We start from the raw sequence: 11,138 nt of genomic DNA on the forward strand, positions 1-11,138 counted from the left end.
AAATAAAAGTAATAACTTGCACGAGTTAAAAAATGATATTTAAAAAAATTCTGGTTACGCCGTTGCGTCAAGTGCGCGCAGACACGGCAGTTTTCAGAGTCTATCATATTTTCAGACCAGAAACCAATTAATGGTTTTTGCCTATTTTTTAGAGTAAAAACTTGAGGTTCGAGAATAACGGTAAAAAAAAAAAAAAAGTAAAATAAAATAATAATAATAAAAGTGCACCACCAACAAATATCTGTATAACGTTCGAAACTGTGCTATATTCATCAGAAAACGCTGTCTGTTTTTGAATAATTGTTTTTTATCTCATCTAAAGTGCCCAAGGGTTCAATTAAATTTCATAATTGGCATTGAGAATTGTTCAAACAATTATACCTGCAAAATATGTCGATTTACATCCGTACAGATATGGATATGTTTTGAAGAAAATAAAAATTTTCTGAAAAAAAAAATTAAAATATCTTTCAAAGCAATAATAGTGGATAAAACATTTTATATTTTTAAAAAGTTTTTAGAGATAAAATATATATGCTTTCAAATTTAAGAAGCTATTTTATCAGAGATTTAATGCTAAGTGATATATACTTGAATAACCCGGAGAGACAACAAAACTGCGAGCGAGATAAGGAATTGAGATGATGGTGACCAAATCGAACGACATTTAATCCTGTTAAATATTATTGATTCTGTAATGTGCACTTAGATTCTCGATGGAGTTTCCGTGTCATTGAGGATTAACCCTATAATATGTATATTGTATTCGTTAGAAACAATAAGAGAAGCTTTTTTACTTATACACTTAAAAAAATATTGGTAAATTTTCCTAACATATTTCTTGGGTAATTTCTCTAATTATTTTGGGTAAAGTCGTTTCACCCAAACCTTTGGTAATTCTACCAATTTTTTTTTTTTTTGGGAAAATTAGCGCAAACATTTTTTAGGTCAAGTTGACCTGCCGGTATTTTCATTTTAAATTCCCTGACTTTTCCAGGTTAAAAAACGGAATTTTTCCAGGTTTTTAAAACTAGATTTATATTTTATAAAATTTTTGAATTCAAACCTTTTTGAAATTAAATATGTTATAAAACATGAAAATATCGATCACTCCGAGTCTTCGACTCGGAGCAATCGATATCTTCATGTTTTATAAGAATTCAAAATGTTGGACTGATAAAATCATCATTTTATACCTATTATAAGAATATTGTTACTGTAACTTATTCAAAATTACTTTCATTATTTTAATTCAATTATTCTTTTCCAGAATTTTTAACTAAAATTCTTCTTTATAAAGTGTAAATTAATTATTATTAATAATTTCTGAAAAATTTCTTTCAACATTTTCAAATCCTTTTGTTTACAATTCAATTTAACGAAATTTCATCGATTATTCAGGTATTCGGAAATTCTTCAATCAAATATATATTAGAAAATAAAAACTTTAAATAACTTCAAAAAAATTCAATTCAACTTTTACGAAAAACTTAAATCTACACAATTTTAATATAAAAGTATGAACAATTCAAACATTCAAAGATTATAATTTGAGACCTGCTTTTCAAAACTCAATTATTATCTAAAGTTTTAACTGAAATTCATATTTCAATCAATTATTATTAGAAAATTCTACGACAATTCAATTATTTAAATACAAAAAGAATAATTTATTGAAGAATTAAATGTTTTTTAAAATTCAACTCTCATTTAAAGAATTTTATCAACAAATTTTTAAATAGGTAATTAAAATTCTTTTGACGAATTTCAATAAAATTTTTAAGAACAATTTCATTTTTCGAGAAATTAGATTAGAAATGTATTAAAAATAATTGAATCTCTGCAAAAAAAATTTCGTTGAATTGAGAAAAGTTTTTGAAAATAATTGAAATTTTGTCAAGAGTTTTATAAAATTTTTTTTAAATAATTGAAATATTGCCAAGAATTTTATTAAAATTTTTTGAAAATAATTGAATTTTAGAGAAAAATTTTAATATTTATAAAAATAATTGAAATTTTGACTATAAATTTTATTAAACTTTTGACCATAATTGAATTTCTGCTAAGAATTTTATTACTTTTGAAAATAATTGAAAATAATTGAATTCTTGAGACGAATTTTTTAATAATATTTCTTTTTAAATACCTAATTATTTTTAATACAAAAATAAATAATTTATTGAATAATTGAATGTTTCTCAAAATTGAATTCTCATAAGGAATTTTATTAACAAATTTTTAAATAATTACATTATTTTGACGAATTTTAATAAAATTTTAAGAATAATTACATTTTTCGAGGAATTCGATTAAAATTATTGTATCAAAAATAATTGAAATTCTGCTATGAGTTTTATTATCTATGAAAATAATAATTGAATCCCTGTAAAAAAATTTCATTGAATTGAGAAAAGTTTTTGAAAATAATTGAAATTTTGTCAAAAGTTTTATTAAATTTTTTTTAAATAATTGAAATATTGCCAAGAATTTTATTTAAATTTTTGAAAATAATTGAATTTTAGAGAAAAATTTTAATATTTATAAAAATAATTGAAATTTTGACTATATATATAACTTTTTTTAAACTTTTGACCACAATTGAATTTCGGCGAAGAATTTTATTACTTTTGAAAATAATTGAAAATAATTGAAAATAATTGAATTCTTTAGACGAAATTTTTAACAATATTTCTTTTTAAATACCTAATTATTTTTAATACAAAAATAAAGAATTTATTGAATAATTGAATGTTTCTCAAAAATTGAATTCTCATAAAGAATTTTATTAACAAATTTTTAAATAATTGAATTCTTTTGACGAATTTTAATACAATTTGAAGAATAATTATACATTTTTCGAGGAATTCGATTAAAATTGTATCAAAAATAATTGAAATTCTGCTATGAGTTTTATTATCTATGAAAATAATAATTGAATCCCTGTAAAAAATTGTATTACATATTTATAAAAATAATTGAATCTCTGTAAACATAAATTGAATATTTTTGAAAATAATAGAATTATCGCGAAGAAATTTATAAAAAAAAATTTTAAATAATTCATTTCTTTTGAAAAATTTTATTAAAATAGTAGATATTGAAAATCATTGACTGGAGGAGAATTTTTGAAAAAAAATTTGAATTCGTTAAAAAGAATTTCATTAAAATTTTTGAAAATAATTGAATTTTGGAGAAAAATTTTAATATATTTATAAAGATAATTTAAATTTTGACGATAAATTTTTTAAACTTTTGATCATAATTGAATTTCTGCGAAGAATTTTATTTCTTTTGAAAATAATTGAATTTCTTTGATGAATTTTTGAATAAAATTTTTAAGAATAATTATATACATTTTTCGAGAAATTTGATAAGGAGAGAAAGTAAAATATAAAATTGGTTTTTTATATAAAGTTTTACGGATTTATTTATAATGTAGCACACACACACACATCGGGAACGAAAGCAGCTGCTATGTACATATATACAGAGAGAGTGAGAGAGAGATATATAAGGCAACCCTAAACCCGCATGACTGCATTTTTAAAAGTGTTTTCGTATTTTTGAATTAGTCTTATAACCACATAAGGATTCTACGAAGTGCGCTCGTGCGATTGTAAGAATGGCAGCTATTTAAATATTCTCTCTCAAGTTTAATTTCTTTTTCATAGACGTAGGAGAAAAAATAATATAATTTTTGAGTCAATTTTTATTAATGCCCATATATAATTATTAATATATAAAATTGGGTATTTTTATCACCAACAATAAAAGTACTCTCTATCATTACGCAGGAATGACAGTGATTTTTTTCATGTAATATTAGGTAAAAAAAAGATTTTATTTTTCAAAAAAGGGATTCATAGTTTTAAAAAAGAGGAATTTCCATTCTAGCGCATAAAATTTATTTTAATAAAGATTTTTTTTACTTTCTCTCTTACCTACAGCTAACTTAAATTAAATTATTTTTTTTTTTTGTTAAACTTTTTGTGTTACTTAATTATAAATTTATTTCTTCAAAAATGGGTAAAATTTAATATTAAAAATTGTTATTTCCAAAAGAACTTTTACTATAAGAGACTATAATTCAAACTATAATTCAAAAATCTTTTAAATTTGAAATATTTACTTTTAAAAACGTTAAAACTCTAAAAATATAAGAATGTTTGGGGAAAATTTGAATAATTTTTTTAAAAAATTAACTTTGAAATTAGTAAATTTTGTTATTAAGAATCGTTAGCTCCAAAGTAAATTTTTTAAATCCATATAGTAAATTTTATTAAATTTTGAATTTAGTAAAATTTAGTTTGGAACTAATAATTTAATTCTAGCAATGAATTTGATTATTTTTTATAAAAATAATTGAATTTTTGCAACGAAATTTATTGAATTTTTTAGAATAATTGAATACCAGTGAAAAATTTTATTATATTTGCGTAAAAAGAATTGAATCCTTGTGAAATAATAATTAAATTCTTGTTCTTTTTATTACAACACTACTTTTATTTTAAAATTCCATAAATTTTACTATATGCAAAGTAAATTTTAGAAAAAATTTAGTAAAATTAACTTGGAACTTGGATAAATTTTCTTCAAAAATGGTAAAATTTAATATTAAAAATTGTTATTTCCATATCGAATAACTTTTACTATTTTCAGAGACAATTATTTTTTAATGAAAAATAGAAATATTTACTTCCAAGATAGTTATTAAATTTACTGTTAAAGTAAGAATTTTTAATAGAATTATAATGTTCGGGAAAAATTTGAATAATTTTTACAAAAAAATTAATTTTGTAAATAGTAAATTTTGCTATTAAAAATTTAAGAAGAGCCTACTTAAATAGGAGCCAAGAATATTCCCTACTTAAATTAAGTGGTCCCACTTAAATTAGGTGTGTCTTATCTTACAATAAGAATATCAATCTTTTTGTAAGAATATTTCCTACTTAATTTAAGTGGAGAATATTATCTTGGCTCCTATTTAAGTTAGGAGCTTCTTAAAATTACATTACCGTTTTTTCTGTGTACTAATTTAAATGCAGAGAGTAAACCTCCAAAAATATTTTTTTTAACCTACAAAAAATGACAATTTTCAAAATTTTTCTTAAAAATAAGGGAAAATTGGTAGAAAATGTATGGTTTCAGGTGTTTTAGGGAATTTTATTAAATTAAGGGGGCAAAAAAGGGGATTAGGTAAAAAAGGGTACTAACTGTGATCCCTTTCATTAGTAGAAAACTACTAATAATTATAATAATTATAATTTATAATTATTTAATTATAAATTATAAAAAATAAATAATTATAATAATAATAATTTAGATTTCACAGTAAAGTGTAATGTATTATATTTTTCAAACCGTCCAGCACTTTAGAATTAGGGTTGAAAAGTTAAAAATAAGAAAATATGAGTACAAGAAAAATTGATCAATTTATGTATAATAAAAAGATTTGTAATAAGGCGGAAAAATAATGACACACAAATTGAGAGAAAAAATATTTCTCATTTATTGAAATACATTCATAAATTTATTCTCCAGTATAGATTTTTCAACTTTACGATGAGTTTACGACACTGCGCGATACACATCACTTTTTTTTTTTTTTTTATAAAAGAGACTTGGCTATAAGGTATAAGGCTGAGAAAAGGCCCAGAGGGATCATGAAAGTATATAAAAGAAAGGGTCCAAAATCCTAAGCATCAGGAACTTTGGATTTCGTCGCACAGTTTTCCTCGCACTGCCATCGTATAGATTACACGCAGACATAAGCCTCCAGCATTTATATATGAATTAAACTTATTTTTCTTTTAACAATGCGCCGGTTTTAAAGGTACTTTTACGCTTGTGTATATATCAATATCTATTGCTTCTCGTTTGACTCTAAACCCACTGCCTCAAGCTTCAATCGATTCAGATGTAATTATCCAAACGTTGAATTTTTTATCGTCCTGAAACAAAGACGTATTTTCAGAACAAACAAGTCCAACACGCAAGCTCAATCCCTTTCGTTACGTTCTGTTGACATTTCTCGTAATAGAATAATCTGTAGATTGCGGCAGTAGATTCAGAGGGGAAATAGTCCTCTAATAGTTTTTGTATTCTTTATAATATTAACGCTTCATTTTTTTTCTATTATTACCAACATCTAGTGCAGAAATTTCCCTAAAATTTACCCATTTCAAACGGGGCTTTAGCAAGGACCAAAATAGTTTTTCTTGTTTCTGCACAGAAAAGACGATAGTCTATCTTTAAGAGAATGTGAGCCAATGCTCGTTAGACTAACGTTAGACTAACGTTAGACTTAAGTTAGACTAAAGTTAGACTAACATTATAATCTGACATTATAGTGACCAAAAAATGTCGTTAGCCTAACGTTAGTCTAACTTTAATTAACGTTAACTTTTCCAAATACAATCTGGATAGTTGTCTGTAGCACTAAAGATGGTTACGGATACAATCCAGTACAATGCTTACCCTGTACAATATACATACTTTTCTCTCATAAAGTCCTATTTTAAATTCAATTCTAAATAGTGCAAAGTAAAATTTCTTCACGGGATCTGAAATTAAACTATATTTCATTAACCAATTTCATATATTGGAATCTATAAATTTTTCTAATAATGTGCGACAAAAATGTGTTTGCATACATCGTCATAACTAACGTTTACGCTGCAAAAGTATACTTATAGTGGCATACACACTTTGAAGCTCGAGCTGTTTACCTTTTATTAAAGTCTTGTTAAACGCTACAACTACTGCCTTTCTTATTTCTCTGCACACTCCATTGAATCGGCAAAAGAGCGAAAATAATACCTATCCGGCTTTAGAGGCGGATCACCGCACCACACTGGCTCGGCATGGCACTACATCGGTTTATGGCCGCACGTCTCAGAAAGTTGAAATACACCCGGTTACACTACTATACATGTGTAATCGCTTCTTTATTCTCCTCCGTCTATTATACACATTTTCTTCTCAATATATAAATACACAAGAATTTACCAGTAAATACATACATTTACAAATATATATATATACCAACATTCCCCAAAAACTACAATAAAATTCAGATATAAACAGAATTAGTAAACAATCATTTATGTTTATTGTATGCATTCTCATTCGAGTCTTTTTTCGATTATTGGTGTAAAATATAAAGATGTTTAAATTTATTTGTTTAGCCCTTAGGCCAAACAAATGAATTTTAAACATCTTTTATTTGTGACTTACAAAAATTTTTGAATTTACTGGTAACTTAATGTCTTGATAGTGTAAAATTGCGACGAATTGATACCGAAAATATGGGTCAAAGTAAAAATTGGTCCAAATTTTTGGCATCAATTCGATCCACTCGGATCCATTATATAATTTTAGTTTCATCTTCTATACCGATTCTTTCGGATTCTTTGTTGATTTCTTCCTTAAGTCAAAGTTGATTAAAATAACCTATTTTTTCTGAAAAAGTTTATTTAAATCGAAAAATGGAAACATGTCTTTGAATTAAATCATGATTCGAATGGTTCGTTCATGACTAAAATCATATCATGAATTAAATCATGATTCGAATGGTTCAGTCATGATTAAAATCATAACATTAGTTAAATCATAATTCGAATGGTTCAGTCATGATTAAAATCATATCATGATTCGAATGGTTCAATCATGATTAAAATCATATCATGAATTAAATCATGATTCGAATGGTTCAGTCATGATTAAAATCATATCATGATTCGAATGGTTCAATCATGATTAAAATCATATCATGAATTAAATCATGATTCGAATGGTTCAGTCATGATTAAAATCATATCATGATTCGAATGGTTCAATCATAACTAAAATCATATCATGAATTAAATCATGATTCGAATGATTCAGTCATGATTAAAATCATAACATTAGTTAAATCATGATTCGAATGGTTCAGTCATGATTAAAATCATATCATGATTCGAATGGTTCAATCATGATTAAAATCATATCATGAATTAAATCATGATTCGAATGGTTCGTTCATGATTAAAATCATATCACGAGTTAAATCATGATTCGAATGGTTCAGTCATGATTAAAATCATAACATTAGTTAAATCATGATTCGAATGGTTCAATCATAACTAAAATCATATCATGACTTAAATCATAATTCGAATGGTTCAATCATGATTAAAATCATATCATAAGTTAAATCATAATTTATACTTGATATTGATTCCAAATTATTAATTTCAAGTATAACTGAGATTAATATACTGTCATATAAATGAGTATCTATAGTTGATGTAATTATTAAGTATAATCCCATAAACTAATATAACAATAGATAACAAAAGTGATAGAAATGTGTGTATAACTATGAAAAAGAAAATCCCTTTCGTTCATATAATATGTATCGCTTTCAAACCTCCTGCGAGGATCCAGGAAAAGGCTCAAGCAATGAAAATATTTGGATATTTTTAAAAAGGCTTTTCAAACCAAAACTCTGTTTCATTGTGTCTTATAAAGCATTCAAAAAAAAAAAAAAAAAAAATCTGTGCGAATTTTCACCCTCGTCGTCGGTATATAGCTTTAATGTTAATATCAATAATTTTCCCAGAAATCCTTTCACGCTAATTCTCTTTTTAAAAAGATTCATTGACATTTTCATTTTTAAAAGTAAAATGCTTATACACAAAAAGTCTGACTTGCCAGATTTCACATGAGTGCATCCACTATTATATGAAGAACATTGAAATTTTATTGTTATTATTTTCTACGTTGACTATATAGCAAAATAGATATAGATACTTTTCTTTAACTTTAACTTTTTCCTTTAACATTTTATTAAGAAATATCTATAAACCCGTCAATCCGGAACTTTTGGTTAATAAAAAACAAAATCTGTTTTTTATATTCCTCACCAAAAATCCAGAACCTTGGATATTATGATTTTTTTTGACTTTTTTCCACTTATTTTCCAAAATTGCGACTTTTTTTTTTGCTTTTCTTCCAAATATTAAAACAAAATACATACCCCATTTTTTTTTAGTATAAATTGCAAATTATTTCGATTTTTCTAATGTGAAAAAATAACTATAAATCAAAAATTATTTTTGAATCATTTTTTAAAATAAGTTTTCGAAATATACAATTAAAGAGATTTGGAATAATTGAAATTTTGTAAAATTTAATTCAAAATACCTAATTGATTTTTTTCAAGTATTATTATTACAATGTTTGAAAATCAACTTTTGACGAAAAATTGAAAATTTTGTGAAAATAATTGAATTCTCAAAAAAAAAAATTTAATGAAAATTATTTTTCAAAGATTTTGTCCAATTTTCAATTATTTTTAAATGATTTTATCAATATTCAATTATTTTCAAGAAAATTTTATCAAATTTCAATTATTTTTAAAAATAATAAAATTTCTCACAGAAATTCAATTCTTCTTAAACATTTTAATAACATTTTTCGCAATAATTCAATTATTTTCATAAACAATAAAATTCTTTTCAGGAATTCAATTATTTAAATTAGAATTTGCATGAAATTAGTCGAAAGAAATTAATTATTTAAATTTTTTATACAAAATTTCTCGATAAAATCAAATATTCAAAAAGTGTTTTTTTTAAATACTTTGGAAGAATTCAATTAACAAAAATATTAAAATTTTTCACAGGAATTCAATTATTTTCAAATAATTGAAAAAAAGTTGTTCGAAAGAAATAAATTATTTTGAATACAATTTTAATTAAATTTTTTTGAAATAATTCAATTATTCTTTTAGAATTGAAAAAAAATTCTTCCCAAGAATTCAATTATTTACACAAATAATTCTTCCAAAAAATTTAATTATGTCAATAAATAATAAAAAATAATTCCCAAAAATTCAATTATTTTGTGTCATTTTAATAAAATTGTTTGCAAAATTCAATTATTTTCATAAATAACAAAAGTTTTCACTGAAATTCAATTCTTTTTAAACATTTTAATAAATTTTTCGCAATAATTCAATTATTTTTGAAAATTTTAATAAAATTCATCGCAGAATTTCAATTATTTTTAATACAATTTTACAGAAATTGCTCAAGAAAATGTAATTATTTAAAAAAAAATTAATTTCAATTTCTCCAAAAAATCAATTATTTAAAAATGTGTTTATTTTAATTTCTTTGGAAGAATTTAATTATTAACAAAAATATTAGAATTTTTTTTTAGAGAAATTCAATTATTTTCAAATATTCTAATAAAATTGTTTCAAGAAAATCAATTATTTAAAATACAACTTTAAATACATTTTTTTAAAATAATTAAATTATTCTTTTAGAATTTAATAAAATTCTTCCCAAGAATTCAATTATTTACATAACTAATTCTTCGAAAGAATTCAATTATTAAAGATAAATAACAAAATTTTTCACAAAAATTCAATTATTTTGAGGCATTTTATTAAAATTTTTTGCAAAATTCAATTATTTTCATAAATAACAAAAGTTTTCACTGAAATTCAATTCTTCTTAAACATTTTAATAAATTGTTTAGCAATAATTCAATTATTTTCATAAATATAATAATACATTAGAATATTTTTAAGAAACTAAAACTGTAAGAAATTATTTAAAAATATTTTTAAAAAATTAATTTTAAGAGTTTCTTATTTCTTTATTATAATTTTTTAAAAAATATTATACCTTAGTAACTTTAAAAAAAACGTAGACAATAATTACAGTTACAATATAAAATTTTTGTTACAACACTGAATTAGATAAATGGCATTATTTTCTATTTTTAAGCAACTAAAGCAACATTTTTTGTGTCTTAAAGTCGATCCGATGCCTGAAAATCTAAATTGTATATAAAAAAAATTTCTTATAAATCAAATATATTCTGAACATCCTTCTCACTGTTTGTTAATTTTAAAGTATATTAAATTGAAAAAAAATGGCCTAAAATCTTATTTTATTATTATTAATTATTTTTTCAGAACTGTTTAAACTTCAATTGTTCCATAATTGATTCGCATTTGCGGCAATTATAGAATAAATTGTTATATTTTACTTATAAAAACAATAAGTTTTAATGCTCCTGGAAAGGGAGGAGGAAATATTCAGAAACCAGATCTTCTTAAAAATTTTTAGGAACGCTGA

The sequence above is a fragment of the Leptopilina heterotoma genome, unplaced genomic scaffold, assembly GCF_015476425.1.
Source record: "Leptopilina heterotoma isolate Lh14 unplaced genomic scaffold, ASM1547642v1 Lhet_101, whole genome shotgun sequence".
NCBI classification, from domain to species: Eukaryota; Metazoa; Arthropoda; class Insecta; order Hymenoptera; family Figitidae; genus Leptopilina; species Leptopilina heterotoma.